Raw genomic sequence first — 16,577 nt, 5'->3', positions numbered from 1 at the left:
CCCTAAGCATTCATTCAGACCCGCCCTTTATTTGCAGCTAAATATTTAAAAGTGTTCAGAACTGTGGATCATTGCCGATACAGGGCTTCAGAACTGTGGGTCATTGCTAGCACAGGGTACCTCATCTGGGCATGGGCTTATTTTTAGGTTGAGGGTTACCCAGATTAGTGGGGCCCCTCCTCAAAGCCGAGCTCCTGACCCTTCTCACAGTCACCGGCACCCAGCCTGCTCCTGGGATTCCGAAGGGCAGAGCCCACTGCCCGCTCCGCCTGTGCCTCCGGACGCGTCCGGAAAGTTACGAACAGATCGGTGCTTTCCTCTCGGTAGTAAACGCAGGTTCGGCGGTTTCCGGCCCAGCTTCGGCAAGTTCCGCCGGCGCCGGTCGGAAATGGCCGCCGGCCGGCAGGGGGAGCGGAGGATCCGGCGCGGCCTGGGAGGCTTGCAGCCGGCGGCCAGAGCGGCTTGTGGGAAGCGGACTTTCACTCAGGCAACAGCGGTGGCTCGTCCCTGACTGGAAGCCGGTAGGAGTCCGAGCAGCATGCAAGCCTGAGGACCCGGGCAGGGCAGGAAAGGCTGGTGGGAAGGACCGGGCAGCCTTGAGCTTGCGGCCGTGGCGGGCGGAGGCGCGAGCGGCAGTGCCTGGGAGCTGCTACGGCGGCACAGCCGGGTAGGCCTGCCCCGCGCGGGGGCCTCGCTCTGCTGGGGCCGGGCACTAGCGGCCCACGGTAACATTTCTGTGGAAGCGCAACCTTTAGCTCCTCGTGATCACTCCCACATCTGGCCGCCTTTCTCCGCACAGCTGCGCGCCGCTGCCCATCGGGCTCTTCTCTCCAGGTGGCCACTTCCTGCCAGGGGTCCAGGTGCTGCTGTGCTCTGTGTCCGCCCCGAGCCTGGGTATGCCACAGCTGAGGGATGGGGGTTCCTGTGATGCCCTAAATGGAGCGACTACTCTGTTGGCATCAGCCCCAGGTCAGAGCCGGAGGAGCCGGGCAACACCGAGTGCTTGCCCTAGTCCATAGTGAGCAGCTGCTTAGCCTCTATTGAGATAGCCATGGCCCTTAGCCCACTGAAATTCGATGGATGTCAACCCCCAGCCTGGATTGCTGCTCTTTAAATTCTCAAGGCCTTTATATGGTCCTCTTCTTTTGGGGAAGAGGAAACTCAATATGTGATTTAAGAAGTGGCTTTAGCGGTTCTTCACTTTTGTCTTGTTCTTCCACTTTCAGAGTCTGGCATTTCAAGGCTGGACTTTTTGATCCCTTCTCTTCTACCTACCATCCATCCATCCATCCATCCATCCATCCATCCAAGTAGGCATGGAAGTTCCTGTCTCTTTCTCAACAGTTACCTTTCCCCTCTGGCTCAGTGACTGTAACTCTCTGTAGAGCCTGGGATGGTGATTCCTCCCCGGGGCATGATAATCTTGAGTGAACTAGACTTTCTTAACAACTTATTACAGCAGAGTACTTTTACATAATTTGTAGCGAAAGAAAGGCCACTCTTTTTTTTTCCTTTTCTTTTCTTTTCTTTTCTTTTTTTCGGAGCTGGGGACTGAACCCAGGGCCTTGCGCTTGCTAGGGAAAGGCCACTTTCTTAAACTCTTACTTGGTGTGTTAAACATAACCATTTCCTGTGAGAATTTCCAGATCTTTGCCCGTGGAGAGCCTGAAGGCCTGTGGAGAGCCTGAAGAGTTGAAGTTAATCTAAATGTTTTCTGGAGGAGACCTAGAATTGTGGCAATTCAGAATTATGTGTGGGTTTTTGTTTTATTTTGTTGTTTGAGACATGGTCATACTGTAGCTCAGGCTGGCCTGGAGCTCTTGGTGAGCCTGTTGCTTCAGCCTCTGTAGTGTTGGGATTATAGGCTAGAGCCACCAAAACCAGACCTAGCATCTTCAGAATTCTTGAGACATGTGTTTGGTCACCAAAGGTGACAGTAGAACTAACAGAAAAGCTTGTGGTGTGTGTCTTTATTCTCTCACCCTTCACTTTTCTAGAAGAAAACCGTTATTAAGTACCTGGTGTCTGTTGGAATCTCTTAGTGATTAGGTCTGAGAACTTTTTATTTTTTTTTTATTTTTTGTCCTGTGAGGGAAATGACTCAGTAACCAGGTGGGAGAGAAAAATGGATTCTAGGAGAGAGGGGAAGGTCTAAAATATGCTAGCAGTTTTCAGAAGAAAGTGTGATGGTTGGAAAGGGCTGGGCTGTGTGAAGGCGCTAAGCCAGGGTATGGTGGTTTGCAAGAGGCTCACTATGAGTTCCAGGCCAGCCTGCTGTATGTCATGATCTCTAGCTTAGTGGTAAAAGTCAGTAAAGGGTGGAAAAGGAGTTAGGAGTTTAGTTAGTAAGGCAGGTCCTGTCAGTTGAGTGACTGAGTCTGTTTGCTTTTTTACCTGTAGAACCCAGGGCTTCATACATGTTACACTGACAGGCCTTCTACCATTGAGCTACAGCCTTTGCTTTGGTGGGGACTGGAGAAGGGGTTAAAGGTATTGTTTAAAGTAGAATAAAGTATTAGAAATAACATCTCACCAGATGTAGCCCTGGTGCGACTGTAACTGTCTGTACATAGTTCAATGTGGAGCAAGGACTAAGAGCCAAGGATCTTCTATTAAAAGTTCTAAGCTACCCATTAATATTTGCTGGAGAACTAAGTTGAGTCAAGAAAGTTCTTGAGGAGTTGTTGATTTCCAGGCACGTTCTAGTAGCACACACCTGAAACCAGCAATTGACTAGGTACACCAGGAGTCCAAGGTCATCTTTAGCTATATAAGAGAGTTTGGGGCCAACCTGGGCTACATGAAAAAACCTGGGCTATGTCAAAAAATAAGCCAACTAGGAAACATTTTATTTATATCATTTCCTTTTACTTTTGGTATCTGTTCCCTTTGAGAATCTGTGATAAAGGGACAGCTGAGCAAACGAGAAAGATTTTCTCACATGTTGTAGGTTCCATGAAATGGCAGATTGTGTGCAGATGGAATTGAGAACTCAAGGGCAGAGTGAGCATTGTCCTCTCCTGCCTGAACCACTTATACGCATGACTTTTGTGATGTCAGTCTTAAAGGTGTTTTGGGTGATGTAAGTAGGTGTGAAAGAAACAGGATCTTTAAAAAAAAAAAAAAGGAAAGAAACTGGGCTGGAGAGATGGCTCAGTGGTTAAGAGCACTGATTGCTCTTCCAGAGTCCTGAGTTCAAATTCCAGCAACCACATGGTGGCTCACAACCATCTGTCATGAGATCTGATGCCATATTCTGGTGTGTCAGAAGATGGTTACAGTGTACTTATATATAATAAATAAATAAATCTAAAAAGAAGAAATCTGTAGCCTTGAAGTGCAGAGGGACAGAGGGACTCATTTAGCAGTGTAGCCTCTACGTAGGCTGTAATGTGTGGTGCAGAGTATGCTCAGAGGCTTCCCAACGAGCCATTAAAATCCCAGGGATGGAGCCATACGAAGGAGAACAGCACATCCATCACATAGAGTAGAATCTAATACATTCAGGAGTTAGTACCTGCCTGTATCCCAGAGAGCAAGTCTGTGTTTGCAGTAAAGTATAGAAAAGCAGGTGGCCTAGGAAGGCCTGTGCCTGCCCTAAGTCTCATTTGCCCACCGTTTGTATATTCTTCCATTCGACTGGGCCCAGTAACTTTGAGACTGGCCATGATGTTAATGATTAACGCCCTGATGGTTGCTTTGTAGACACTTTACCTTGTAATCCTGCCCTCTCCCATGTTATCATCTTAAGTCTTTCCAACTTCTTTTAAATATTTTTCTCAACAAAAATTGTTTCATATCCCGAGGGAGGAATATAAAACAGAAATAGGTTGGGACTGTCCCTCAGTATGTGTAATAAGACAGTTAAAATATGTAAGCATATGGGACTGGAGAGATGGCTCAGTGGTTAAGAGCACATATTATTCTTATAGAGGACTCGAGTTCAGTTCCTCAGCACTCATATGGAGCAGCTCACAACTGCCTAGCTGTCCAGGCTCAGGGAGCCACACCCTTCTGACCTCCTTGGTCACATATACAGGCACACAAATAAAAAATGTTTAAAAAAATAAATTTAAAAATATAAACACAGCGTGGTGGGTTATAATAGTGTTTTTAATTGCTGTATACGTTCTTTGCTGTTTTTGTGTTCTTTTTCTTCCATAGAATTTATTCTTTAAGGGATGGAGAGATGGCTTGGCAGTTAAGATCAGTGGCCGCTCCTTCAGAGAATCCAGGATAAATTCCCAGCACACACATGGGAGCTCACTATTTCTAAGTCCAGCTTCAGGAAATCTGAGACCATCACATATATACACATGCAGGCAAAACACCAATACACATAAAAATAAGCAAAAATCATAAAAAAATTAAAGAATTTACTTTTTAAAGTCACTGAAGGGCTGGAGATAAGGCTCAGCTAAGAAGGTTACCTGTTGCTCTTTCAGGCTATTTCCTAGCGCACACATTAGCTCACAACCATCTGTAACTCCAATTTCAGAGGATCTGATGCCCTCCTCTAACTCTACAAGCGCCAGGAAAGTTTGTGGCGCACAGACATACTTTCAGGCAAAATACTGAGACAATAAAAATGTGAAATAAATCTAAAAACCAAGACACAGAGAGATAGGAGGCTTAATGCTAACAGGTTGATGTGTGGGGGTGGGCGGAGGATTGGCAGGTGTAGAGGACTGAGTGCTCAGGAGACCTGACTGAAGCTACACATAGTAAGTGGTAAGGCTCTTCTTAAACTGGTCTGAAGTCTTTACTGACCTGTCTGCATCTAAACTTGGACATCGGTGTCACCATCCCAGCTGTGACTCAGGCCAGAAGGTATTTTCTTAGGTCCACCTTGCATTTTATCAGACTGCATAGAAAAATTACAGATGTGAGGAGACAGCTACCATGTCTGTTCCTTCGCTTTGACCCAGGCTGCATGCTGGTGTTTGTTTGAATCAAGTCAGGCTTGCAGCTTACACAGAAACTTAAGCCAGAAGCCAGCATTTGGAAACAGGCAGATTTCACGTTAAAACTCACTGTTTTTGTCTTGCTTTGAGGAAAATGTTGTAGGGTTCGTGCTGCATTACTTAATGTTTGATGACAGCGAATCACATAGGTGTTGACAGACTCTGCACTTTGCTATCTTTACCGACCAACTTCAGTCTGTTTGTCTGTCTGTCTGTATGTCTGACTCGTAGGCCTCTGCTGTACTCAAAGCATTCGGTTTCCACCAGCTGTTTCTTATTTGAAGGTTTTAAATCCCCTTACCAGCTTTTGAGTCCCCTGCCCTCCACTTACTGTGTTAATGGCCTTCTTCCAGCGTGGCTCTCAGCACACGTCACAGAATTCTGCACCTGTGCTGGAGACACACATGGCCACCTTTGCTTTTCAGTCTCCACTTTTGTTTTTGGTTTTTAAAATAGGCTTTTCCAAATTCAAAGCTTTTTCTAAATGGTTGGATTTCCTTGCTGTACTGATCGCAGTAGCCGGAGTCAGACCAGCGAGTGCCTCAGCCCCTGCTCAGTTAAATGCAGTCATCCCCATGCAGTTTGAGATCAAAGTGCGTGCTTTGTCTTTATCTATATTGGATTTCCTCTGCAGAAATCCAGCTGATAGCTTTTTTGTATCTTGGATTTTCTCCCAGGCGTGACTGACCCCTCCCAGCATGACTTCCTTTATTTCCTAGTTGTAAAATACCAAAATCACTGAGGCTTTGAGGGAAGAAAACAGTAGATAAGGCTCCAAGCTTGTTATTAATGGACTCCATGGAAAATAGGGGTGGGGCGGGGGAGGGGTGCTTAAAGGAAAGTGAATCGGGAAGGAGGCCTGGCGCCCTGCCGCCTTGACCTGACACAATGGCGTCTGTTCTTCCAATAAAAAACATGTGAACATCTGGGCATCTCATGGGCAAGGCGTCTGTAAGTCAAGTCCTAGAATGGAGAGGTCTTTTGAGGCCAGCTGCTCTAACCGTTTCCTTTAGGAATTAGTTAGAAAGGATTCAGTAGGGTGTGGTGGCATCTGACTGATCCCTGGATCATCAGGAGTTTGAGGCTAGCCTGGGTTACATAGATTCTGCCCCCAAACCAAAAGGTGCCAAGAGCTTATGAGTCAAGAGGAAGCATTGTGAGGGGCTGGTGAATCAGAAAGATGGCAGCGATAAAGCAAGGGTAGAATACTTTTCTCAAGAGTCACAAGCTGGTTTAAAAATGGGTGAGCCGGCTTTTGCTTCAGCTCTGTGTCTCCTTGAGAGTCAGGCCCAGGCTACTAGTGATATCCGTTATATGGGCCACAGAAGAAAGGAAAAGTCCTGTGTTCTTGAGAAATGGAAGCCTTAGAAAGATCAATTCAGTCTCCGTCATACCACAGAAGTATACCTGGAGACCTTATTAAACTGCTTCCTACATGTCTCTCACTTTCAGAAATATTCTTGGGGAAAAAGACATAAGAGGTCTCTTTCTATCATTCAAGAGACAATGGCAGAGCAGGAGGATAGCCTGCTTCACATGGCATTTTCCAGAAAACATTTATTTATTTATTTATTTATTTATTTATTTATTTATTTATTTATTATTTAGTGTGGGCGAGGTCTTACTGTATAACTCTGGTTGCCCTGGAATTCACTGTGTAGGCCAGGCTGGCCTCAATCAGAGAGATCCACCTGCTCTGCCTCTCAAGTGCTGGGATTTTGTGGGGAGGAGGAAAGAGGGAGGGAGGAAGAGGGAGGAAAATAGGAAGAATGCAAAGCCCTGTATAACTCTGTAATATAAAAGAGTCACGGTTGGTGTTTTGCATCTGTGTGTTTTTCCATTCAGATGCATGGTTTTGAATGTTATTTTTCCACTAATATAGCATTGTAAATATGTTTCCTGCCTACTTAAAATTATAGAAAGGTTTGCATTCTGAAGTCCACAGAAGTAACATTATCATATTTTATATTTAGCCGTACTTAACTTTATGCCTGTTTTGTTGTATATATTGTAGAAAGAACGCTGAGGCATGTGCATCTTGTGTATAGGTCTTTGTCACCTAGAATCCATTCCTAGAAAGTGAAATCATTAAGTCAAAAGTAGGAAAAGTTAGGACTTTCATCACAAATGACCTCTGTTTACCTTCCCACTAACCCAGGTACCTACCATACCTGCTGCCTGCAGTATTCTGAACTTTGCCTTAATGTTTGAGCATTCTTGTAGGACATTTTCTTCCTATTCACAATTCTTGAGGCTTTCTGGAAGTGGAGTTAGGGGTCAGGACAGTCTCAGTTTTCCAAATTGTATTCCAGAAAGGCATGGGACCAGGTTCTGATAAGTACTAGGTATTTATTATACAGTTCTCTGCTGATTTACTGGTGGAAAGTTTGTTTGGCTGGAACATGCTTGCTTGACTTCACCTCGACCCTTTCTATTAATAACCTCTTGTCTTTATCTTTTTGACCACTTTTAATGCTTTTCCCTTCTAAATGCTGGTCAGGTAGCAGATCAGTCTTTTGATCACCCTTCCCCCCAACACACAGTCCTTTGATTCACAGGGAGTCAGGTGTGTTTAACTTCTGTGGGTGCACTGCTGTGTGTTTGCTTGGATTCCTAGGAAAGTAGCCATGTTTAACTTGAGCTAAAGTGACAAGCATGTTTTCCTTTTCTTATGGTTCATTTGTGACAATTTTTTTTAATTCATCTGGGGTTTTTTAATTCTGGTTAGTCATAGAAATCTGTTTTTCCCCCCTCAGATAGGTAATTATCACATTATTTACTGGGCTGTCAAGCATGATGTACTTTAAAAGACCGCAACAAAATATTTCCCTGTCCTTCTGCCTTCCCTTCCCTCTTGTTTGTTGTGGCCCTCAGGCTGGCCTTGGTCCCTGTCCTTTTGCTTGAGCCTCCTGAGTACTAGGACTACAGCAGTACACTGCCAGGCCTAGTTTTTTGTTTGTTTTTAATTACAAAAAGATACATACTTACCATGTAAAAGGAATAGCAACAAAGTATTTCTTGCCAGTAAACAGACAGGAGACACATAAGAAGCTGCACACAGGGTGTAGGCCACACACATCTGGGTTTGTCTGGCTCCTAGGTTTTTTGCTATATTGACGTAAGCAACTTTCCTAACCTCCAGGATTTACCATGTCTTTGTCCGAAAGGCAGAAATAACAGGAGCCCCCAAGCGGCTTCTGAAACGGACCGATAGTGTAAGTTGTGTTGTCTGGAGCATGCTGTGCCTGGCGCTGCAGAGGGGAAGGGACTCCTGGATGCAGTGTTGCTGCTGGCTTTCTGCTTCAGTCTAGGTGCAGAGCCATCTTCCTTAGTTGGCTTTAATTACATTGGTTCACTTGTCACCAGCCTTCAAAAAAAAAAAAAAAAAAAAAAAAAAGTCAGGTCTCGTGGCCATGGCCACGATGTGTAGAGAACCCGTGTTGGGTTTTGATAGAATTCTCCTGCTTGATGAAGCCATTTTGGCTGAAACGGGAGAAAGAAAATAGTACTGTATGTATGGATAGGGAGGTAGGTCTTGGGTGCACAGCTAAAGATACAGTGGTATATCATTTTCTCTTTTAGTAAAGAAACCTGTAAATCTGAAGAGAGTGGTGGCTTTAATCGTGCATTAGGACAGCCATGGAGGATGTGCTTAGGGGACATGGGACCTTCTGCCTTAGGTGAGTGTCACAGGCAGTTTAACCCAATGGTTGGGACCTGGGTCAGGCAGGCTACCTTGGTAAGTGCTACTATTCTGCAACCATAGTGGACACTGGGCTTTGGCTGTCTTGTGAACAGCGGTGCAGCGGCATCCACCTGTAGGGTTGTCAGATGGTTAAGGTGGCGTATTGAGGAATGTGTAGATTTAACCTGTCACACGGGGAGCATTCAGGAAGTGTTGTCTCACAATTACTGAGAGCCAGGTTAAGCACATGCAAGGTTTCATTTGGCAAGAACTGGAAGAGTCTACGAGGTAACCCAAGTGGTACCAGGCACGTCTGGTGAGTGCCTTGGTATAATTTCCTCCACTTCCTCTTTGTTTCTCTCCTCACCCTCCCCAGCTTTTTAGGATATAACTGTTGAAAGAAACTAACGAAGATCTAAGTAAACAGATGTCTCAGAGTTTCCTAGTAAACAAGAGCTTTATTCTTTTTTTTTTTTTTTTTTTGGTTGTTGTTGTTGTTGTTTTTGTTTTGTTTTATTTTTCAAGACAGGGTTTCTCTGTGTATCCCTGGCTGTCCTGGAACTTGCTCTGTAGACCAGACTGGCCTTGAATTCACAGAGATTCACCTATTTCTGCCTCCCAAGTGCTGGGACTAAAGGAATGAGGCCCATGCCCAGCTTCGCCTCAGAGCTTTTTCTTCCCCGCTAGAGCTATATTCCTAAAAGACGAAAAGTCAAGTGGAATGGTTGTGATACAAATACATCCCCAAACTCTGAAAAGCAAGGTCCTGATGGAGCAGAGTAATATTCCTGCCAACTCAGGAGCAGGCTGAATGCTAAGGGGACGCTAGAGGAAAAGGTAGCTACAGAGGAGGTGATGGGGCTCTGTGTGTGTGTGTGTGTGTGTGTGTGTGTGTGTGTGTGTGTGTGTGTGTGTGTGAGAGAGAGAGAGAGAGACAGAGACAGAGACAGAGACAGACAGAGAGGGGAAGAGGTGACAGAGGAGAGGAGGTAACAGGAGGAGGTGATGGGGGTGACAAAAGAGACAAAGAGAAGATGGAGACAAAGAAAAAGATGTGATGTGACATGTGACGGAGGTGACAGAGGGGAGGAGGTAACAGGAGGAAGTAGGAGGTGGCAAGGGGGTTAGGAATAGCTGACAGGAGAGGAGGGGACGGGGAACAGGCTGTAATTTTAATTGCCTAGAGATGACAGTGTCTGCTGTGAGTTTGATTAGTCTTCTAGTGATAGCTGCCATCTCTCTAAGGGAGATCTAAAAACTAGAGAGGAAAAAAAAATCAGTTTCTCTAAGGAGTTTCTGATCGGGTTGAAGAATCAGCTGAAGTGATGACCTAAGTTTTGAACCAAATAATACTAAATGAGTCCAAAGGGAGTTTAAGGATTTGGCAGTCCTTTGCAGTTGGGAAACTTTATGGAATCTAAAGTGGCTTATATATGGAGTCTGTCTTGTTTATACCTGCTTGGTGTGGCAGGGTATGTTTCCCTATCACTCTCTGAGAGCAGAGAGAGATTCTCATCTAAACTACCGCTTAGGGTGAAGGATAGATTGCTCTGGGTCCCTTTCTCGATGCCCAGACCTGGTCTAGCTTTGACCAGACAGAAGAATGGGAGATGTGGTGAGCTAAGAGGTAACTGAGTTCTACCCACCTGTCACCATTATCAGTGAGCGCTGGCAAATGGAAGCTTTGATTTCTATCCCTTGGAAATGTATTATCCTCTTCCCTTCCTAACCGAGCAGCTTCCCATGGAAACCTACTTTGGCTCTATGCAGAAATGCTCAGGAAGGCCTTGATCGTTATGGAAACTAGAAGCATCTGCCTGGTGTGTACCTCACACACAAAAGGGCTGACACTAGTGCAAGGCCTTTTCGTATGGGTGGTAGTCAACTACTAATGCCTGTGTGGGGTGGTATTTTAACTATTTGTGCCTTTGTGCTAGGATGATGTCTCAGGGTAGGACTACGGGGGTTTTGTTTTCTCTTTTTTAAACTCTAGCTGACCTTAAACTGGCTGTGTAACTAAGGGTGACCTTGAACTTCTTTTAAAGATTTATTTACTTATTTTATGTATACGAGTACACTGTAGCTGTCTTCAGACACACCAAAAGAGGGTATCCATCCCATTACAGATGGTTGTGAGCCACCATGTGGTTGCTGGGAATTGAACTCAGGACCTTTGGAAGAGCAGTCAGTGCTCTTAATCATTGAATCATCTCTCCAGCCGACCTTGAACTATTTATAAAATTTATTTTTATTATTTTTTAAATTGTGTGCATATGTGTATATATCTGTGTGCCTGAATACAGTGCCTTCAGAATCCAAGATGACGACATTTGGATCCTCTGGTCCTAGAGTTATATAGGCCATTGTGAGCCACTGACTTGGGAACTAAACTCCAGTCCTTTGGTGAACTATGACTTCAGCCCTGACCTTTAAATCTTGATTCTACTGCTTCTACCTCTCTGGGATCATAGGCCTGTGCCGCCATGTCTGACTTAACAGCTTTTAATATAAGCGAAAAGAAAAATCAGGTTGCTAAAGAGAACATACGGTGTCCTAGTTTTGTGAGCATATATGCGTGGGTAAGGGAAGCCTCTGCCTTTGGCAAAATAGCATATGTGTTTCCCCAATCAGAATCCATATTATGTAGTCAGGAAAGAGAGGTAACGTCTCTTTAAAGCAGACAGGCGGTGGGTAGGAAGCAGGGGCTAAGAATCTAAGAATCTGGTCAGTAGGCTGGGTGACCACCTGAGGGGTGGCCAGTGTTAGTGACTTGTGCTCGTTTGTATGCTCCTCAGGGATGAGGAGAAGCCCTGGAGTTTGTGAGCAGTAGGATTGAGACACTGTGTGAGAGTATAGATCTTCAGGGAAGCGGTAGGGGACAGAGAGCGTCTGTCACAGGCACAGCCTCTCTTACGCTGGACTGTGGGTTGTCAGGAGGAGGAAATGGCCACCTGTCTGTGGATTCTGTGTTCGAGTTTATCATTGCTATGTGGTGTCGAGAATCTCTAGGTTGAGAAATTGATGTGAGACTGAAGGCTGATAATAAGGCCGGGCTCTCTATCCAACAGACCGTTCTAGGTGGGTGCCCATAGTTTTCTCAGAAATAAATGACCCCTAAGAGTGACTTGGACAGGATTACAGAGAGAACAATCTACCATCCGACTAGCAAGAATCAGCAGCTAGAATAAGGTAAGCCAGGGAGGACAAGGAGTAGGTGCTTCTCTTCTGGACCTTCTGGGGCTTCCGGAGACTTGAAATAGTTGTCAGAATTAAAACCCAGAGGTAGGCTGAGTAGTGGTACAGTCAGAGGACAGGGCTGATAATCACGCCTATGGGCTGCATCTGACTCTGGCTTGTGCACGTGACGGGGGTGGGGGGAGGGGGAGAATGATGAGTGAGTGTGTGTGTGTTACTGTGTAGACCAGGCTGGCCTTTAACTCACAGAGGTCCACTGCCCCAGTCTCCCAGGCGCTGGCTGGGATTAAAGGTGTATGTCACTATGCTCAGCAAATGTCTTGCTTTTTATGGTTTTCAGCATAAGAATGAACAACTGTCTTATTAGTGTTCTTTTAAATTTTTTAGAGATTTGTTTTACTTTATGTGTATGAATATTTTGCCTATATGTGTTCATGTGTGCACCACATGTGTGCCTGAAGTCCTAGAGGTTTAAAGAGGGCATCAGATCCTTTGGAACTAGCTTCCAAGCCACCATGTGGTTGCTGGGAACTGAACCTGAGTCTACTGTAAGAGCAACAAATGCTCTTAACCACTGAGTCATTTCTCCAGATCCTTCCTCTCTTTTAAAAGACTAAAATATGCTGTGGATATCTTATGTGACCCCCATGCATACTAAAATATTACTTGTCTGACCCTTTGCTGAAAGTTTCCCAACTCCTAAATTAGACAGATATGAAGAAATTGCCAGAAGGCAGCACAAAGGGCAAAGTGAAAGTTATGAAGGAGATGAGAAGGTTTGGAGGCTGGAATAGGCTCTGACAGGCACCAAGTAGAGACTCAAGGGGGGAGACAGAAGCGGACTCTGTCCAGAGACTGCAATTAGTAAACTTCTAGGTTAGCGACATAAGTCCTAAGATTCTGAAAGTTCAGTCTTCAGCAAAACAAAATCAACTCCTCTCCAAATAAAAGCTCCACAAGTACGTTCTTTTTAACAAACAGCAGAGCATGGGCCTGGGGAGATTACTCAATCCGTAAAAAACAGGAGGGCCTGTGTTTGATTCCCAACACTCATATAAAACCCACGTGCAGTGGCACGCCTCTGTGCTGGGGAGGCAGAGGTGCGAGTGTCCTTGGGGCCAGCCAGTAAGTATGGCTTACTGGTAAGCCCCAGGGTTGGTAAGAGGCCTTCTCTTTAAAAGTAAGATTGGAGCCCTGCAATGGCAGCACATGCCTTTAATCCCAGCCCTCAGAAGCAGAGGCAGGTGGATCTTGTGAGTTGGAGGCCAGCCTGGTGTACACAGAGTTCCAGGACAATCGGGCCTACACAGAGAAACCTTGTCTTGAAACCAAACGTAAGCAAACAAAAGCTAAGATCAGACTGAGGAACACCCAAGGCAAACTTCTGGCTTCTGAGTATGCACACGTACCCTGCACCCCATCCGATAGAGAAAACACACACAAAACCCACACCCAGCCGGGCAGTGGGTCACATCGCCTTACACATACAAAAGGACTGACATTTCACTCTGTAGTGACCATGGTAAATCTAGAGGGTTCTCCAAAGTATGGTGGAGAAGGGAAATCGTGTATGAGGGGAAAACAGCAACCAGCAGGAAGGAATGAAGCGCGGAGAGGAACAGAATGTTGTAAGCAAAGAGGGCAAGGGCATGGGCAAGGGCATGGGCAAAGCTAAAGCAGCGGGAGCCTGGGAGGACTGTGAGGCTAAGTCCAAAGTGGATCACCAGGGGCCTGGTGCAGTTACCATGCTGTGCTCTGAGCGGAGGGAGCCAGCAGAAAGACCACTAGACCTGTGGCTTGGTTAAGCTGACGTTGTGCTCTGTATTTTAAGGGTAACCATTAAAGAAGACATAAAATGCAGTTCTCCTTAGTATGAGAGAGGGACTGTGTTAGGTTCTGTTGATAAGAAACCTGCAGATACTCAAGTTCCTTATATAAAATGGTGTAGTTCTTCCTGTTAGGGGAAACTTTAATACATGCTGTGGTGACCCCAGCCATACGATTATTTTCATTACTACTTCATAACTGTGATTCTGCCACGGTTACAAATCATGAATATGCATGTTTTCCAATGGTCTTCAGGTGACCCTGTGAAAGGGTTGTTTAACCCCTCAAAGTCTAGCAACCCACAGACAGAGAAGAGCCCCTGTGTTATGTGTTTTAAGCCATTTCTAGATCACTTATAGTACCGTATTAGTCTGTCTTCTATTGTTGCAAACACTTGGGGTTAAATAATGTAGAAAATAAAGAGTTTTATGTAGTAGCTCAGGTTTTTATTCATTGGTAATTTCATACAGATATACATGTTTTGATCTTATCATTCACTCACTACCCATCCCCCGCCCCACATCCTCCTTCCAGCCCCTCATGTCCTCTTTTTTTTTTTTTTTTAAGATTTATTTATTTATTTTATGTATATGAGTGCACTGTAGCCATCTTCAGACACACCAGAAGAGGGCATCGGATCCCATTACAGATGGTTGTGAGCCACCATGTGGTTGCTGGGAATTGAACTCAGGACCTCTGGAAGAGCAGTCAGTGCTCTTAACCGCTGAGCCATCTCTCTAGCCCCTCATGTCCTCTTTTTATAACCCAGAGTCCAGTCATGTCCTGTGAGTGGGTATAGGGCCATCCACCAGAGCCTGGGCAACTTAACAAGGCCGTTTTCCTGACCTCTGACCTAGCAGCTCTCAGTTGCTCAGGCACCTCAGCTAGAGGTAGACTTCATGGAGCCCTTTCTCGTACTCCTGAAAGTCTGAGTGGCTTGGGCTTGCTCACCGTTTTTGAGGTCAAACATTCGAAAAGTGTAGTGCTGGCTTTGGAAATGCCCCGAGCTATGTTACGCTTGTAATAGATGAGAGCGTGGTTGAAATTTAGACCATGGGTGGTTTGGTTGTTGGTATTATCATATTAAAATTTTAATTTTTAAAACTTTTTTTGAAATAAGAGTCTCCACAGAGTCCATGTTGGTCTTGAACTCCTAACTCAAGTGGTCCTCATGTCTCTGCTTCTCAAGTAGCAGGCATTTGCTATCATTCCAGATTATCAGATTAATTCTTCCTGAATACTAAATAAGATAATAAGGTAGAGAGATGGGCTGCGGTCATCAGTAGACTGCGTGTAGTAGAATGGCTTGGAGACCTGAAGGTTGGGCCAGCTACATTCAAGCTGGAGCAAATACTGATTTCAGTAATACATAGGGTAAGTTGGTAGAGAATCTGGGGTTATGAGTGTTGTGGGCTAGGACTAGGCTGAAGGCAGAATATTAATTAAAAGGGGGTAAGTAAAAATTATTCTAAACCATTATTGCAAGTACATTATTGTGGTTATGATCGCAATAAACATTTGGTCTGAGACCAGACACAGATGCGGGAGCTGGAGATTGAAAAGTAACTGAGGCTTGGAGCCAGTCTGAAACATTTTATACGACACAGTCAGAAGCGTCTGCTTCCCTGCAGCCCTGAGTTTTATAATGCTTCCAAGCAAAGGTACCGTGGCTTTTCTGACGATTAAATGAGCATCCGACAGTGGGGTTCCATCCAGGCCTAGCTGCTCTGAGGTCTGTCTTTCCTGAGTATAGCACATTGTTTCTGACAGGAGGAAAGTGGAATCAAGGGCAGAACTAAACGTTATTTGGAAAACGAATTCCTTGAAGTGACTGGAGCACCTCAGGAGAGGCAGTTTGTATGGAGCCAGGAGGACCCCGCTGTGGCCCAGAGCAGCCAGGGGAGTGCTGAGGGTAGCTTCTAGAAGATCTGAGCATGGGCGACGCTTGCCATCATGAAAGCAGATGGATTCATTAACAACGATGCTGAGAGCCTTCAGAATCCTTTTTAAGTAGGAGGTAGGAGGAAGACTGGATGTCCCCAAGACAGAAAAAGAACATGAGTCAAAGGTGTGGGTGGGTACTAAAAATGTCCTACCATAAAAACCAAGGGAAGAGGCTGGGTGGCCATCAGCGACACAACTCATTCATCAACTCACAGTGGACACGGTGATGGCATAGCAAGGCCGGAGTGGAAGGGCCCTGCTCTCAGGGAGTAGGGTTCAGTGTGGAAAGTGGGCGAGAAAGAAAGGTGAAGGCAAAGGATGGGGAGGGGAGGAGAGGAAAGGGGGAAGGAAAAAAGGAAGAGGAACCGGAAGAGGAAAGTCAGTAGGTTGACACCAGGAAGTCAGAAGGTCTCAGGGACTACAGAAGACAACTTAGAGTTTGAGCACTGGGCAAGTGGGTGGTGGCAGGGGGTCTCAGAGTTCAAGGACAGCATGGTCTACAGTGAGTTAAAGGACAGCCAGGGCTACACAGAGAAACCCTGTCTCAGAGAAAAAAAAAAAAAAAAAAAGAATCGGAATCTGAAGCACAAGGGTTAGGCAGGGAAAGCCAAGTATTTCCGACAGAACACCAAGTGTGCACAGTGTGTACAGAACTTGGTGTGGGTGAATGGAAAGGCGGCAGTGACACTCAATTTGAATGAGCGAGGGTGGAGGGCAGTGATGGCTAAATCGGGTGTGGGGGCAGTGGGTGGAGAAAGCACATACGGATCCTGAGGGAAGAGAAGCTGCCTCTAGTTTGCAGTGTGAAGGGTGTGTTGTAGGGCAGGGCACGTTGGCAGGCACCACAGCCGCGGCTGGTGAGGATCACAAGTGCACAGTGTACTCGCCCTGAAAACCACACTAGAGCGTTTCGTGTAAGTGTTGTGGGGGCATTTATTTGTACATGGGAGAATTGCAGAAGA

The 16,577-nt window shown here is 45.5% G+C and overlaps 1 protein-coding gene across 17 annotated transcripts in view; it reads left to right on the top strand.

Annotated features, from left to right (window-relative positions):
• The window catches only part of Extl3 (exostosin-like glycosyltransferase 3), a 90,195-nt gene that overhangs the window by 44,822 nt on the left and 28,796 nt on the right, over window positions 1-16,577 (top strand). For 6 of the 17 annotated variants that reach the window (XM_087586489.1, NM_001431351.1, XM_087586487.1 and 3 more), the window contains 1 exon segment: window positions 365-521. The gene's annotated coding sequence lies outside the window, so the exon portion shown is untranslated. 17 annotated transcript variants of the gene reach the window in all.

This window comes from Rattus norvegicus, chromosome 15, assembly GCF_021556685.1.
Source record: "Rattus norvegicus strain SHRSP/BbbUtx chromosome 15, alternate assembly SHRSP_T2T, whole genome shotgun sequence".
NCBI classification, from domain to species: domain Eukaryota; kingdom Metazoa; phylum Chordata; class Mammalia; order Rodentia; family Muridae; genus Rattus; species Rattus norvegicus.
The sequence above is the reverse complement of the archived record's forward strand: the minus strand, read 5'-3'. Positions and strand labels throughout refer to the sequence as shown.